General features: G+C 41.4%; 1 long non-coding RNA gene across 1 annotated transcript in view; it reads right to left on the bottom strand.

The window, feature by feature from the left end:
- LOC126470657 (uncharacterized) overlaps window positions 1-18,043 on the bottom strand; it is a 433,459-nt gene that overhangs the window by 403,567 nt on the left and 11,849 nt on the right. The window lies entirely within an intron of this gene.

The raw sequence follows: 18,043 nt of genomic DNA, 5'->3' as shown, positions 1-18,043 counted from the left end.
TGGTGAGAAGACACAGTCATTTTTAACTGCATGACATTTTAAAAGAAATCTTCATGCCATTTTAAAAATTTGCATCGCATTTCGGTAGAATACCTCTACATTCACATGCAGCGTAACAGTATGGCTACCTTGAACCTCACCCAGCATTAAAAGTGAAGGATGATCTACTTCGAAGCAACTTAGCTCGTTTGAATCCCAATAATAAAATGATTTTCTAGGATTAGTAACTGGCCATATTGCTCCTGGATGAAATGAAGGTGCTCAAGTTTTAATCATTGGGTTGTGTGCTTTTGTACTGGGTCTAATACCGGACATATCTGCGGTTTATAATGGCAGTACATGAGCACGTCAAAAATCACTTAAAATGAAATGAGGCCCTCAAAGATTATCCTGTTCGAATCCCAGTGATAAAATTATTTTCCATGATTAGTAAATGATCACGACGCTCCTGGATAAGTTGACAGCGCTCAATTGTTGTGCGCATTTGTACTAGGATTTATTTAGAATGGAGTGAAAGTACCCAATGTGCCTTATGCGCTACAGTCTGGAAACGCGCGACCGCTACGGTCGCAGGTTCGAATCCTACCTCGGGCACGGATGTGTGTGATGTCCTTAGGTTAGTTAGGTTTAAGTAGTTCTAAGTTCTAGGGGACTGATGACCTCAGAAGTTAAGTCCCATAGTGCTCAGAGCCATTTTTTTTGCCTTATGCGTGATATGGGATCACCAAGGCCATTGAACCAATAGAACGTGCCAAAAAGAAACCCGTTCATAAAGTTAAGCGAAAATCTAAACGAAGCTTCGTAGATGATTACAGGAGTTCTGTACTCTGGTATTAAAGGGGCTATACTTCCATTGCCCTGAGAACTCTTTACCGGTTCACCCCGCCACACGTAGGAGATTTACAGTTTAATGTGGAATCTGCAAAAATCATTGTTAAAGGAGTAACTTACGTTGTCAGATAAAAGTCAACGACCAACCACAACTGGAACTGAAATGCAGCACCGACACAGTCATCAATCACGCAACACTATTAATCTCTAAGGACGCACTATGTCTCGACATTTAATGTTGTCGCACACTAAAAAACAACAAACAAAGCTTTGAAGCTTTCTTCAACAGGATCTTTGCAAGAGAGCAAGAACTACTGATTGAAGAAAGGTTTTACAGGTCTGCATCGTACTGAAGGCAAGATAATTATAAATCAGACACTATCTCGTACTGGATAAGGATGGGGAAGGAAATTGAACATTGATTCGTTTAAGGTCCTATCCTGGCATTCACCTGAAGCCATTTAGTGACGCCACTGAAAATCTGTATTATGATCGCCGGACAAGAATTTAAAGTCCGGTCCTTACAAATACGAATGCAGCATGGAGAACGAATAATTTTATTCTACATGGATTAAACGTAACGTTTGCAAGCGGTAGCACACTGGCCTTGAAAGATCCAGGTCCGAGTCCTAGCTCGGTACACAGTTTGAAAATCTCACATACATACGAATTAAGCATCTTAATCCCTGCATCACCTCGCAATAAGAGAGCAACGGATGGATCAACAGCGCCCATTGAATGAGTTGCGGCGAGCGGTTTGTGTTACAGCAGTCAGGAAACTTATAGAATCAACTGTACCGTCAATAACGTCATGATGAGTCGTACGAGGGGTAACGATCAAAACTGTATGCGTCCATTACACAGAAGCACATGGAATATATGGATTTTGACTCTGAGTCGTTTTATGTAAGCCATATTTGGATATTTCATCGAAACGATAAGTTCTGAGAGAAAAAGGGTGGACACAAGAAATGTTTGTATTAGAAATCCAAAATACGATCTATATATACATCTGTAACCTTCAACATTTTGATTGATGTAGACATCAAGCATTAATATTAAATCAATACTATCGGCCGTTATTTAATGAAGTCTAGACAAGAAAGAGATAACTAACCTTCTGAGAATTAAAAAAAAATTGGGCATATACATATCGAAGTAATATCGGATTTAGCGCATCGCATTAAAATAGTGCAATGATAGACGGGGCATGTAGCCAATAGCCAATAAATGGTGGATAGATACGTCGACATAAATGGAAGGAGACATCGTAAACCACGAAAAAACAATATGGATACTTAAGTCTACAATGCACAGAAAAGTGTAAAGCTTTTTCTTAGCAGTTGTACCAAACGGCTATTAATGATGATAATGATAATGGTGTTGACGCTAATATAGAACAGTAACTTCCTCAAACTGAGTAAACTTACAAAACATGTTAAAATAGCATTTTTGTTGGCTACTAATATTTAGTTGGAAGCACAATTTTGCCATCAGGAATTTTAACGTAGTTGAATGAATGTGTCGCTTAGCAATTTGTTCAAACCTCAGTGTCTCATATTGGCATAAAAAGCTAACCATTAAAAAATGTGGTAATTTTAGACATGCTTCGTCATTTAAATTGTGGTCTAAATTGTAGGGTACATCCCAGTGTCGCTGTCTGACGAGAACCTAAAGAACCGACCACCGAAACGAACAGGACTGGCATAAAGTGGAATCATAGCGAAACAAACTCATCGAATCTAATTTACAACAGAACTGAAAAATGTTAATAAAACACAGATGTATTAAAACAGAAGACACATGTCAGGAATAGTGAAGTAAAAATCAGCTGCGAAAGAAATTTATGTGGTCGTGTATTAACGTGGCGGACCGGCAGCGAACTTAATCAGGACATCCGGGAGCGAAGCTGACCTCTACTCGGGAAACGGTTCTTTAACGTGCGCGGCTCACTGGCGCCTGTCCGCACCAAAGCTTGCTCCATTTCTTCCCCGTTCCTCGAATGCCCTTGCTCGCATCCGTCTGTCATCTAACACGGGGTCGGAGATTGATGCAAGAGCCCATGATGATGCGAAAGAAAAGAACAAACACTATGCAAGATGAGCATAACACAAATTTACAAAATGTATGTCGTTCAACATATATAAAAGTTTTGTTTCTCAGTTGCGATCGTTGCGTTTGGGAAATGGTGACAGTACGGACAGTTACAGGTACGATGTTTCAGAATTGTTAGATTTGGCTAAAATACCCGGTTTTGTGCGACTGAAATTTCGTAAACGTATAGAACGCAACTACGGACTGTAGGCTGTACGCTCAGCATTAGTTATTTTTATTTATGCGTTTATTTTACATGGTAAAATTATAGCATTCTGACCTTCTCTTAATCTAACCAAACAACCCTAGAGATTCTCTCTACAGTTAACATTGCAATGTGCATAGCACGTGTGTTATCGTAATAATATAGTTATGAATACCATTGTTATAGTAATCTCAGTTCTATTAATAGTATGTTAAATACAGTTATCGTACTTGATCGTTATTGCCAGCTGCGGGTAATGCTATACTAATAGACAGGCATTGTAGCGATACCGAGGAACCCAGCCTGGAGACGAAGTTAACTGGCCTGAGGTAGAGTAAAAATTATAGAAGGAAATTAGTAGAAAAGATAATGAAAGGAAAAACAATGGAGGCACAATGAAAAAAAAATACAGACTGAGATAGAAATGAGGAAAGCTGAGAGAGGTTTATCAACATGACGTAGACCCCGATTAGGCAGGACCTCGACAGCTGAGATATGCCGATATCGAAAATAAGAAAAGCTCTTGAATGTAGGATGGCTTTGAATCAGACGTTGGTTGCACTGATTTAATGAGGAAATACCGGGCGTCTATAAATTATCTTTAAAACTTAGACTTTAAATAACTTTAAAACTGTACTAGATACTAACAAATGGTTTTCAACAAGTGATAAGATAACTCATAAAGTTCTTTTTACCTTCCAGGTGACGCAGTTGTGACGCAAAATTGAACCTGAAAACCTGATAAAATGTGGACGCCACAGGAGAAAACTTTGTGCGGTGTGGCCGGCCGTGGTGACCGTGCGGTTCTAGGCGCTTCAGTCCGGAACCGCGTGACTGCTGCGGTCGCAGGTTCGAATCCTGTCTCGGGCATGGATGTGTGTGATGTGCTTAGGTTAGTTAGGTTTAAGTAGTTCTAAGTTCTAGGGGACTGATGACCGAAGATGTTAAGTCCCATAGTGCTCAGAGCCATCTGAACAATTTTTTAGTGCGTTGTCTCGTTCATACAGACGATGTCCGATACTCAAGTGCGACGAAACTTCTTCGTTTGCGATTTTGTTAAGGATCTGGTGTACTGAACCAAGGTTGGAGAACTACAGCATTTGAACGCACGTATCCCCAATGCATTTGAATATGTCACCTTTAAGATCTTGAATTGTACGCGGAGAGAAATGGAATTCCGACTAGACATTGTCCATGCCACTAGGGTGCACACATTGATGTGGATGAATGACGAAACAGAACTTTGAGTTATCACATGTTGAAAACCATTTGTTAATATTGTAAGTAGGCTGTTTAGGTTTTTATATTGGTAACGCCACGTAGCGCTCTGTATGAAAATCACTGATTGTGCTGTGTGCAGTCTGTGACTGGTTGGCATTGTTGGAATATTCGCTATTGTAGTGTTGGGCAGTTGGATGTGAACAGCGCGTAGCGTTGCGCAGTTGGAGATGAGCCGCCAGCAGTGGTGGATGTGGAGAAGGACATGCCAGAGTTTTGAGAACAGACGATCTGGACGTGTGTCCGCCAGAAAAAGGAAATTTGTAAAGATGGATGTCATGAATTGATAGATATATATACGATGACTTTTGAACACTATTCAGGTAAATACATTGTTTGTTTTCTATCAAAATCTTTCATTTGCTAACTATGCCTATCAGTAGTTAGTGCCTTCAGTAGTTAGAATCTTTTGTTTTGCTGGCAGTGTTGGCGCTCGGTGTATTGCAGTAGTTCGAGTAACGAAGATTTTTGTGAGGTAAGTGATTCACGAAAGGTATAGGTTATTGTTGGTCAGGGCCATTCTTTTGTGGGGATTATTGAAACTCAGACTGCGTTGCGCTGAAAATATTGTGTGTCAGTTTAGTGATGATCAGAATAAGTAAAGAGAGAAATTTCTGAGTACGTTCAGTTTTGCTCAGCTGTTTGAAAATCAAATAACGTAGAAGTTTACCAGCACAGTAATTCATAATTTTTCTAAGGGGACGTTACATATATTTAGTTTATACATTTTAATGCAAATAAGCAATAGAGAGATATCCTGAATGAAGTGATGGTGTGGCTCTATCTAATTTATATACTCATTAAGGCTCATGACGAGATTTTTTACTGCTTCTGAGTGGGTAATAGCATACCATCAAGAAATATATATGGTGATTCAGTTAAAGATACCGTAATCTTGTTTTCACCCAGATGAATTGTGAGAAAATCCTCATTAAACAATATATAGCCTCTTTTCGTAGCTATATTAGTTACTGAGATATCCGCATCAACTTCGTTTCTTCAAATGGCACTATAGTAACTTCCGTTAGTAATGTCTTAGTTCTAAAAGAGATGAATTCAACGGCGTTTCACTCTTCAAATTCCGAATTCTAGGTTTGGAGCAATTGTAATATTTAGAAATTAGCCTTTGTCTATTTTGAACATGGAAATAATAGCTGTCTTATGTAAAAGTTTGTGTTTTTACACTCGGATAAGGAAATACGTCAAGTCGGATAAGGAGGAAACAGAGTATTGTACCGCCACGATACAGGTGTGATTGGGGCACAGAGGAAAATTTACACTACTGTCCATTAAAATTGCTACACCAAGAAGAAATGCAGATGATAAACGGGTTTTCATTGGACAAATATATTATACTAGAACTGACATGTTATTACATTTTCACGCAATTTGGGTGCATAGATCCTGAGAAATCAGTACCCAGAACAACCACCTCTGGCCGTAAGAACGGCCTTGATACGCCTGGGTGTTGAGTCAAACAGAGCTTGGATGGCGTGTACAGGTACAGCTGCCCATTGACCAGACGTTTTCAATTGGTGAGAGATCTGGAGAATGTACTCGCCAGGGCAGCAGTCGAACATTTTCTGTATCCAGAAAGGCCCGTACAGGACCTGAAACATGCGGTCGTGCATTATCCTGCTGAAATGTAGGGTTTCACATGGACTGAACGAAGGGTAGATCCACGGGTCGTAACACATCTAAAATGTAACGTCCACTGTTCAAAGTGCCGTCAGTGCGAACAAGAGGTGACCGAGACGTGTAACCAATGGCACCCCATACCATCACGCCGGGTGATAAGCTAGTATTGCGATGACCAATACAAGCTTCCAATGTGCGTTCACCGCGATGTCGCCAAACACGGATGTGACCATCATGATGCTGTAAACAGAACCTGGATTCATCCGAAAAAATGTCGTTTTGCCATTCGTGCACACAGGTTCGCCGTTGAGTACACCATCGCAGGCGCACCTGTCTGTGATGCAGCGTCAAGTGTAACCGCAGCCATGGTCTCCGAGCTGATAGTCCATGCTGCTCCAAACGTCGTCGAACTGTTCGTGCAGATGGTTGTTGGCTTGCAAACGTCCCCATCTGGTGACTCATGGATCGAGACCTTGTGTGAATGCTCTGAAAAGCTAATCATTTGCATATCACAACATCTTCTTCCTGTCGGTTAAATTTCGCGTCTGTAGCACGTCATCTTCGTGGTGTAGCAGTTTTAATAGCCAGATGTGTAGTTTGTCCGAAACTATTGATCGGGTTATCAAGGGTAAAATGCAGATGAATATATCTCTTTTAGAGCTCCACTGTCTGATGAAAAGTATCCGAACACTCACATGTACGCAAAATTGGCCACTAGATGACATGAGAGGCGAATCAGGCAGTATAAAAAGAGATGGGACATATCGTCTTGTCAATAAAGAAGCAGTAACAGCAGAGTGCGTCCGTCGGGAGAGCGTAAAAACTTCGAACGCGTACTAGTTATCACCCGAGTAACAAGTAGATTAGGGACATTTCAAACCTTGTACAGCTGCCAATGTCGACTGTTGGTGATTTTATTGTTAAGTGTGAACGTGAAGGAACAACCACAACTAAACCAAGACCAAGTACACTGCATGTACTGACGGACAGGCCATGTCGAGCAGAGCAGATGGTGACTAAATAATCGCATGAAATCAGCGAAAGGAAATTATTCGTGAATTCCAAAGTGTTACCAGCAGTACAGCTAGCCCAGTGACTATGCGTAGTGAATTAAAAAGAATGTGTTATAATGATCGAGGAGCTCCTGATAAGCTACAAATTTCTGCAGTCAATGCTAAGCGACGTTTGAGGTGGTGCAAAAAGAGCGACGCGACAGCACAATGGATGACTGGAAATGAGTGATTTGGAGTGGCAATCTGATGGATGTGTATGGGTTTCGCAAATGCTGGAGAACGTTAGTTGCCGTCATGTGTAGCGCCAAAAGTGAAGTATAGAGGAGGTGGAGTTACGGTATGAGGGTGTTTTTCGTGGTTAGGGTGTGGTCGCCTTATTGCGCTTAAGAAAACGCTGAATGGAGAATGATATGAAGTTGTACAGCATTGTGTACTGCGTACAGTACAGCAACAGTTCGAAGACGACGACTGTTTGTATTACAATAACAGTTCACCCTGTTGTAAAGCAGCATCTATGAGGCATTGCTTCGCAGTCAGTAACGTTCCTGAATTGCATTGACCTGCCCAGAATCCCGGCATGAACCCAATGGAACATTTCTGGGATGAGTCAGATGGCCGATAACAATGCATCATGCTGTAAAGCAGCATCTATGAGGCACTGGTTTGTGGTCAACAACATTCCTGAATTGGATTGACCTGCCCAGAATCCCTACATGAACCCAGTGGAATATTTCTGGGATGAGTCAGATGGTCGATAACAATGCACCATGCTGTAAAGCAGCATCTATGAGGCACTGGTTTGTGGTCAATAACGTTCCTGAATTGGATTGACCTGTCCAGAATCTGAGTCAAATGGTCCATTTCGTTGCAAACCTAAACGTCCAACACCACTACCTCCTCTATTTTCGGCTGTAGAGGGACAATTGGCTGCCACTCCTCCACAGACATTCAGATACCTAACTGAAATGTCGCCACCAGAGCACAAGGCGACATAAAGGAGAAGGGTGAACACATCCCATATAAAAGTTAACCGGATACTTTTGACTAGGTAGTGTATTATACCAGCAGCAGAAATTAATGTAGTTCCATTCCAAAAAGCGAAATTGATACCAACATCTCTCAAATTAATATACGTAGGTACATAAAAATACTATGCGTTATTTGATTTATATTGTCACCACGAAGCGCACGGATCCACACATTGTTACTTCAATTAACAGTTAATTACACTGTAACAAAAGCAAGTATCAGTTGTGAACAAACTGCATGTACATTCGTTATAGGGCATGACATATTGTAATGCATACTAACTGATTTGAGGCGGTCCTCCACTATTCTTTCTCGTGATCCAACTTCTTCGCCGGCCGGCGTGGCCGAGCGGTTCTAGGCGCTTCAGTCTGGAACCGCGCGACCGCTACGGTCGCAGGTTCGAATCCTGCCTCGGGCATGGATGTGTGTGATGTCCTTAGGTTAGTTAGGTTTAAGTAGTTCTAAGTTCTCGGGGACTGATGACCTAAGCTGTTAAGTCCCATAGTACTCAGAGCAATTTGAACCATTCTTTTTTTCTGAACTTTTTTCTAAACCGTTTTCTGTTTTCATCTAAATGAACATTAGAACAGAATTGTAATCTCTTAAAGAGTTCAGAAAATATCGGAGATGGGCAGCTTAGTTGAATCACAGGAACAGTTTCACTAAAACGTTGATTGAACAACTTTCGGTGTAACGTAAGGATCACCTGTGTTTTAGTTTGAGTCAGAGGTTTTGTACCCATCTCGATACTGATCAAAGATCATCATTCACATCTGATACAGGTGTGACGATACACTTAGACTGGAATGTAAGCATAGCTAGATAACGTCGTCATACAGGTCATATTCAGACGAATATAGCAAACATGTGGTGGCATTGATTCACAGTCCAGGCAGCGGGCCAAGGGCTCAACCCCGGATGACAATGAGAGCACACTTTCCCATGATGATTTCGCCAACAGACGAAGGACTCGTTGATATTTGTTTCTCATGTAGCTAACGAACGACCTGAGTACAGTGTTAAAGAAATTAAACTGTTTCAGTTTCAAAAGCAAGATATCAAAATTAATGGTATCAGACACCGTATAGAAATAAACTGATGTCGATATGGTCGCTTCGCATATACCTATTGTTTGATATTAGTAGTCCCATTAATGAGCGCCGGCCGAAGTGGCCGTGCGGTTAAAGGCGCTGCAGTCTGGAACCGCAAGACCGCTACGGTCGCAGGTTCGAATCCTGCCTCGGGCATGGATGTTTGTGATGTCCTTAGGTTAGTTAGGTTTAACTAGTTCTAAGTTCTAGGGGACTAATGACCTCAGCAGTTGAGTCCCATAGTGCTCAGAGCCATTTGAACCCATTAATGAATGCAGTTGCTGTGAAATGGCGTTTTCTGAGGTCCCTTTAATATTTATCATCATTATTATACACCGAAACGCTAAAGAAACTGGTATAAGCATGCCTATTCAAATATAGAGATGTCTAAAGAGCCAGAATGCGGCACTGCGGTCGGCAACGCCTACATAAGGCAACAAGTGTCTGGAGAAGTTGTTAGATCGGTTACTGCTGCTACAATGGCAGGTTGTCAAGATTTAAGTGAGTTTGAACTTGGTGTTATAGTCGGCGCACGAGCGAGCGATGGGACACAGCATCTCCGAGGTAGCGATTTCCCGTACGACCATTTCACAAGCGATGGGACACAGCATCTCCGAGGTAGCGATTTCCCGTACGACCATTTCACAAGTGTAAAGTGAATATCAGGAATCCGGTAAAACATCAAATGTCCCACATCGCTGCAGCCGGTAAAAGATCCTATAAGAACGGGACCAACAACCACTGGAGAGAATTGCTCATCGTGACATAAATGTAACACTTCCTCTACTTGCTGCAGGTTTCAATGCTGGGCCATCAACAATTGTCAGCGTATGAATCATTCAAAGAAATATCATCGATATGGGCTTTCGGAGCCGAAGGCCCACTCGTGTACCCTTGACGACTGCAGGACACAAAGCTTTACGTCTTCCCTGGGCCCGTCAACACTGACATTAGACTGATAATGACTGGAAACATGTTGCCTGGTGGGACGAGTCCCATCTTAAACTGTATCGAGTTGATGGACGTGTACAGATATGGAGAAAACCTCATGAATCCATGGGCCCTGCATGTCAGCAGCGGTCTGTTCAAGCTGGTGGAGGCTCTGTAATGGTGCGGGGCGTGCGCAGTTGGAGTGATTTGGGACCCCTGGTACCTCTAGATACGACTCGAACAGATGACTTGTACGTAAGCATCCTGACCTGCATCCATTCATGTCCATTGTACATTCCGACGGACTTGGGCAGTTCAAACAGGACAATGCGACATCCCACACGTCCAGAACTGCTACAGAGTGACTCCAGGAACACTCTTCTGGGTTTAAACGCATCCGCTGGCCACAAAACTCGCCAGATATGAACATTATTGAGCATATCTGGTATGCCTTGCAACGTGCCGTTCAGAAGAGATCTCTACCCCCTGGTACTCAACGGATTTCTGGACAGCCCTGAAGGATTCATAGTGTCAGTTCCCTCCAGCACTACTTCAGCCATTAATCGAGTCCATACCACGTCGTGTTGCGGTACTTCTGCGTGCTTGCGGAGGCCCTACACGATATTAGGCAGGTGTACCAGTTTCCTCGGCTCTACGGTGTAACAAGGTAGTCTGTGGCTGATCACATACAACGTTTCCTAAAGCTTTTGATACTGTGTGTTATATGCTGAACAGACTGTAACCTATAGCTTATTTTGGATTATCATTCTTGGCTGCACGTAGGTTAAATTAATCTTTGTTTGCACTTAGTAGGATATGTACCGCTAATGAGAGGCAAACTGAATTTGTCTATCAGATCCGAAATATCATTTTCGGTTACGTTTTTAATCGCGACTATGGTCACTACCCTACAACCTGAGAAAAAATTTACGCGGTGGCTTTCAGAACTGTGCTTGTGGATGCAAGTTTTAAGAAAAAGTGCGGAAGTGCTATTTTGTAACTGTGATGAATGAAAATTTCTCGCAAGCAAAGAGCGGACTGATGTCGAGAGAGGTAGTCGTTTAATTCGCCTGCAGATGCTTGAAAAACGGCAACAGATTTTATCTTTTCTAGGGCAAGGCTACGTAGTTTATCCACAGAGCTGAAGCATTCAACTCGCAGTATACAACGGAATGGACATGGCTGATTTTTACGTTACGCACGTTTTGCTTCCCTTTGTTCCGTAGTTTTCTGCATGTTTCATAAAGTTCAAGTGTTGGATTGCGCTTGTATCTTCCGTATGCACAATATCGCTTCCTTGGAGCAGAAGTTGTCTTTACTTCGCCAGAAGGATGATGAATACGAGGGTGGTTTCATAAGTCTGTGTAAATTTCCATGAAAGTATGGAACATTTTTGTTGCGGCTTCATGGTAAGTAAGCTTGATTATTCCAAGGGTTGTATAAAGGATTTTAACAATGTAGAGTCCACTGTTGACAGCCGTATGAATTGGTCAGTGTGTCGACTGCGACTAAAAATGGAGAAAACTGGGTTTCGTGCTGTTATTAAACTTTTTCGTTTGAAAGGTTGGACTGTGGCACAAATCAACACAAAACTGGATGAAGTTCACACTGACTCTGCTGCATGATTGAACACTACTTACTTTTGGATTAATGGATTAGAATGTGGCCGGACAGGCGCCGAAGACGAAGCGCCTCCAGTCGTGCAATTGACGTCATCACAATGGAAAATCAGTGAAATGGTAATGTAAGAACACCGAATAAAAATTCGTGAGCTTGCTGAGTCTGTAGGCATCTTAACTGAACGAGTGCATAATATCCTGCACAGAGAATTAGGTATGAAGAAGCTATGTGCGAGGAGGGTGCCTCGATTGCTCACAGTCGACCAAAAGCGCATCCGGCATACCATTTCAACACCATGTCTAGCGACGTTTAATCGCAATTGGAAAGACATTTTGCGCTGATTTGTGACTGTTCCTCATTACACACCAGAGTTAAAACGCCATCAAAAAGTGCACCAAAGAAGCCAAATACCATATTCCTAAGGAATAATCTTCATAGATTACTCGGAAAAAGGCAGGACCATAACTGGACCCTGTTATGCTTCATTCTTGGATCGTTAAAACTTGCGTTGGCTGAAAATAAGACCAAGGTTATCAAGAAAAAAGTGCTCTTTCACCAGGATAATGCACCATCAGAGACAACGCATCAGGGACCACAATGGTGAAAGTATGTCAACTGGACTTCGAACTTGTTCCTCACCCTCCCTGTTCACCATACTTAGCCCCAAGTGAATTCCCCCTGTTCCGTAGCTTGAAACTTTGGCTTGCTGGGAATAAATTTTCATCAAATGAGGACGTGATAGCTGCAGTCAGCGCGCATTTTGCAGTGTTTGACAGAACCTATATTTCCGATGGGATGAAAAAGCTGGAGGATCGCTGGAGCAAGTGTATATCCCTAAAGGGATTATGTCTAGAAGCAAGGTGAGTTGTTTAAGAAAAAAACCATTTTTCTTACTTTTTTACGAGACTTTTCAAAGAACCATTTTGTCCTGAAGTGCAGTTATTTTTCTAGTAAATTCCATAACTTTGTTGTCTAATGTTACTTATATCTTATCAGTACAAATCTGAACAGTCTTTTTCTATGGGATCATTTTTGATGCATTATATTCCATTAAGCACGACTTTTTTCTAGTGATCTGCATGGACTATATTAAGAATACCACATCGTGAACAGAAAGACCAGGAGCAGATGTCTAACGAATTAAAATTACTTTATGTGTCCTCTAGATTGCAGATATATCAATGAGAGTGGCGGCGTGCCGTGTGATGCGTTGGATCAAGAGGAGTAATGCTCATATAGAGCGAAATCATCTTTTTAATTTATCTGCAAAGTTAGTGCTTATTTGCACGACATCATTCATGTATGCCAGAGTGACAACATGCATTATTGCGACACGAGTAAGGACAAGCCCTATTATTAGAATGATACTTTTCAAATTTGGTTGATTTATTGATGGTTCCGACTAAATTTTTCTAATTCTAGGCATTTATTACAAGATACGAGAACTCGTTTACTCTTTCGTCTTTAGCATCCTAAGTACTCAGTATCTTCATTTTTAACTCACAACTTAAAATATGAATTACACCGTCCTCACGATCAATCCTTAGAGCCGTTTAACCTGAGAGACAAACAGTGTCCGAGGAAATAGTTGCTTACAGCCACGTCTTCGTAGAAGAATTTCTTGGAAGTGCAGCATGTAGAATAGGTCGTAAAACTCGTCAAAGTACGGTCGAACGCACACAACCGTGGCAGCGTCTCAACGATATGTCTCCTAATGACCACCTTAGGATTACCCACGCAACTGCTGCTTTCGGATATACGAAAACTGAGCCTAGTGAAACATGCGCCAGCACAAAAATCTATGAAATTTGCACCCAGTACTCCGGGAAACTACCTGATCACAAAGTCACGGTCTACCTGCACCATGCGATTCCTACTCCACAAGAAACGTTTCGTATACCCGTACTGTGAGGTACTTTGACGCCCTGCCCGAACGGCTTCGATGACGCCATGCAAATGACAAGCAACATTATCACCTTGCTGCTGCAAGAAAGGCGCTACCAATAGTCGTTTTCTACGATATGCTCTCTTATATATGCATATTGCACTAGTTCTAGTTGTTTTAACGTTTAAACCTGCTTTTCCTTCTTTCTATTTCCCAACTGGAAAACCTTAAAAGATGGCTTTTTTGCTATTACGTAAGTCATTTTCCAATTCTTATCCTTCTAATATATACATAATATTATGACACTCTTGTATCTTCCACATGGCAATACTGACAATGACATATTTTTAAACCACGTATAAAGGGCAGTCCATGTACCGCTGGAAGAGGGAGGAGATCTGATATCATCTACGAAGGCTATTCGGGAAGTATGATCCTATCGGTCGCGGAACAGAAACCACAGTGAAATCACAAATGTTTTATTTGCATCAATTAGCTACACCTTTCAGCTACTTCTGTACATAGCCGCCGCTCCGATTTAGACACTTGTCGTAACGTTGTACCAACTTTCCAATACCCTCGTCATAAACGACAGCCGCCTGTGCTTTCCGCCTCTTTTCTGTGCTGACCTAGAGCTCGTTATCTGCGCCAGAACGTTTTTCTTCATAGCCAGTGGTTCATGTAAGCAGAGATGAAACTCAGAGAAAGCCAATTATGGACTGTATTGTGTTTGGTCAAACACTTCCCATCGAAAACTCTGCAGGAGCATCTTCATTGCCCCTGCAGAGAGCGGCCAACAATCGAGGTGTTGAGATGAAAAGAGGGACATGTCACTTGGCAATAAGTTTCGGGTGTATTGAAAAAACTGTATAATCTTGAGTAGTATTATTCCCAAATCTTATAGTTAGTCCCATAAGCTCATCAGGAAGACTCTTATACCAAAATCTGTAATCATAGAATAAAGACAAATAACAGAAAATGGTAACGGAAAATGACTTACATATTCCCTTTTCGATTTAAACAACACTCATTTATCATAAATACCGTGCAACAATTTTTTTTTTATTTTCAAGCGAAATATTCTTTTTAGTCATTTCAGCACATTCATACACATTCCTATGATTTGTATAAACATTCATAACTAAACAATACGTATGAAAATAGACGATATAAAGGAAGACAATATCCATTTTAGTGCCTTGCCTTGTAACATGGAGGCGTTAACTCCATATTTTTTACTTATGAAACAACCACGTTTATTTTGACACATACATATGTTCATAAGCTTGTCACTCTTGTTCACTGTCTCAAACTTCACTTTCAGATTCATTGTCTTTGTTAATGGCATATTCTTATCAAAATACTCACAAAAATGCAAAGGGACAGCTTCAATCATGCTTGAAACATCCTGTATTTTCTCAGGTTTCAGAGAACTGATGTCCATGTATGCTCTCGGTACGTTATGAAAATGAGGAACTATACCAGTCGTAACAAGAGGAAATTCATATTTCACCATTCCACCGCTATTGGGGGAAAAAGAGACGCATGTTGACTAAATAGTTTACTCAAATACTTCGTGTACTGTATCAAGCTGCAGTGCTGCCATCGCGCCTCAACTTCTTTTAAGCGATGTAGGGACTTGTCTCTTTGACAAGTCCGTCTTCTGCACATAATGAAATTTCAACACTGGTTTGGACAGGGAAAAAAATAATTGAACAAGTCCCATTTTACAACTACAGTGATAACTCATACCCCAAAACTGATGAAAAATTCCCTTTTTGATCTGAAAGCCTCAATTATTCTCATGAAGAAGGAAGCGCATGAGAGTTATGTGGGCTGCATGACATCATGCAAAATCTCTCACCAGGCCCTCATACTTGGTGGGAGACTCAACGTGCACACTGTGCGTTCACAACTGAAAACGATGTGACGTGATCGACCGGCATACTAGAGACACTGCCCAACACAAATGTGAAAAAGCTTTATCGGATTTTCGCCTCTATTTCCATTTTGTGCTAGATCGGACTTTACTTTCCGTATAGCGCTCGTATATACATCCTTTTAATAATTATGACAACGCATCTTATGTGCATTACATGCTCTGACATAGGCAGGGACCGTACTCTGTTTAATAATTTGTTTTACAGTATGCTCTGTTAAGCAGAACAGATAGGATTTTTAAATTTCGTTTTGGTAATTTGGTTTTTATGTTTTTCATTGTATTTTCTAAAAATTTTGTCATCAAATAAAAATTTTTGATTACGTCCGCCAGAAAGTAAAATAAATTATCATCACTTCTGATTAGAAAAACTTTGTCGTTACAGTTCTTTTTCGAGTATCTCGATTCTTGTTCTTCAGTGCACAATGAAAGGGCACTCAGATTCTCTACCAAATGGATCAAATGGCTCTGAGCACTATGGGACTTAACATCTGAGGTCATCAGTCCCCTAGAACTTAGAACTACTTAAACCTAACTAACCTAAGGACATCACACACACCCATGCCCGAGGCAGGATTCGAACCTGCGACCGTAGCAGTCCCGCGGTTCCGGACTGAGCATTCTCTACCATCCTGTTAAGTTGCAGAGTTCAAACAGGGGAAATAGTGAACCATTTCTGGATCCAAATTTCGCTGGGCCTGATACATGATACTGATCAGGACGCGCATCACTCACGTGGTGCTCAAACTACCCTATAGTTTACACTATACTGTTTTTGAACTACCTTCCCTACATACAAAACCGCAAATTACAACTGAGTACTAATGATATTCCGACGCGCTTAAAACAGCCAGACGCCTTAAAAATAATCATTGCGGCAGTTAGGTAGATTCTGGGATATCCACCGGCGTCTCGACCACCGGGTTCTCAATATCCTCAAAAAGGGAAACCATCGGTAGATCATTATTATAAAAGGAAGAGGTCATCCTCTCTCATCCAACGATTGTAGAAAATATGTTCAGATAGTTCCCCAACACGAACTTTAAAGCGTGCAGAGTAGCCTAATCGAGTTAAAACCGTAAACAGTCTAACTGCCGGTGGAACATTTCAAATAATTTCGATTACGAAGCAGGCAGAAATACAGCTGACAGAAACATAACATAAAGATGTATGTCAGTCAGTAATAACAATAATGGATACTGGTCCACAGTTTGGTTGGCTACAGATCTTTCAAGCACCTCTAGCAGAAAAATGGTACGTTAATAGCTATTTTTATGTAAAAGATATATCCTTCCCCTTCTCCATTAATACTTAACTGTTGGAAAAGAACGTTCTATACACATTGTATACAGACGTGGATCAATCTCAGTAGGTTCTCATTTGCAGTCAGTTGAATCTCTTGAGTATAGTAATTGTTGTGACTTGGCAAGACAGCCGAGCCACTATGCCCGGTAGCCGAAAGGCACGCGTTTAAGCTCACGCAGGCTGGCGTGAGGTCTGGAACAGTTAAAGGGGTTGAGTCTAGTAAAAATAACACGTAGCTGCTGGAATACTTAACTTTAATCCATAATTGGTGAACATCGGTCTGACGGTACATGCATCACAAGATAAATAGCCAATGATAATGGCGCCTTGCCAGGTCATAGCAAATGACGTAGCTGAAGGCTATGCTAACTATCGTCTCGGCAAATGAGAGCGTAATTTGTCAGTGAACCATCTCTAGCAAAGTCGGCTGTACAACTGGGACGAGTGCTAGGAAGTCTCTCTAGACCTGCCGTGTGGCGGCGCTCGGTCTGCAATCACTGACAGTGGCGACACGCGGGTCCGACGTATACTAACGGACCGCGGCCGATTTAAAGGCTACCACCTAGCAAGTGTGGTGTCTGGCGGTGACACCACAGTAATAATACGAAAAGACATTTGAGAGAGAAGTACCATGAGTAATATAATTTAAGCTTTTTTCAGTGGTTAAAACCGTGTAGTTTGGTGGTTCAACAGCTAACTGTCTGACTAAAACTCCAGAGAATAGAAGAATCGAAGCTCCATTTAGATGTAGAATTTCTTCCGGACTTACCACAGCTTTTAACTTTGGCCATACTTATGTCTGCATCGTGGTCCGTATTCGACGTTACACGGTAGTTTTCCCTATAAATGGCACGGCGAAGAAGTTTTCAAGTAGGATGAAAGCAAGAACGTGTCAGCTACACGTGAACCACGCCTAGTGAATGTTGAACCAAACTTCGAGTTTAGGACTGCTATAGGACTACATTTCAAATAACAGTTACCGATTAATTCTATTAACACAATTTATTGATGGAACTAAATTCCTTCATAATTCAGATAACTACTAATGCAGTTTCATCATAATTACTATGTAAATGTGGATTATGACTATATCAACCATCAGTTAATTGAACTCATTTTCCCGACAATCTTACAGTTGTTACGTACGTGACTACCTGCTACTCCAGTACTGTTGAGTATGTTATT

Source organism: Schistocerca serialis, chromosome 3, assembly GCF_023864345.2.
Source record: "Schistocerca serialis cubense isolate TAMUIC-IGC-003099 chromosome 3, iqSchSeri2.2, whole genome shotgun sequence".
Classification (NCBI taxonomy): domain Eukaryota; kingdom Metazoa; phylum Arthropoda; class Insecta; order Orthoptera; family Acrididae; genus Schistocerca; species Schistocerca serialis.
The sequence above is the reverse complement of the archived record's forward strand: the minus strand, read 5'-3'. Positions and strand labels throughout refer to the sequence as shown.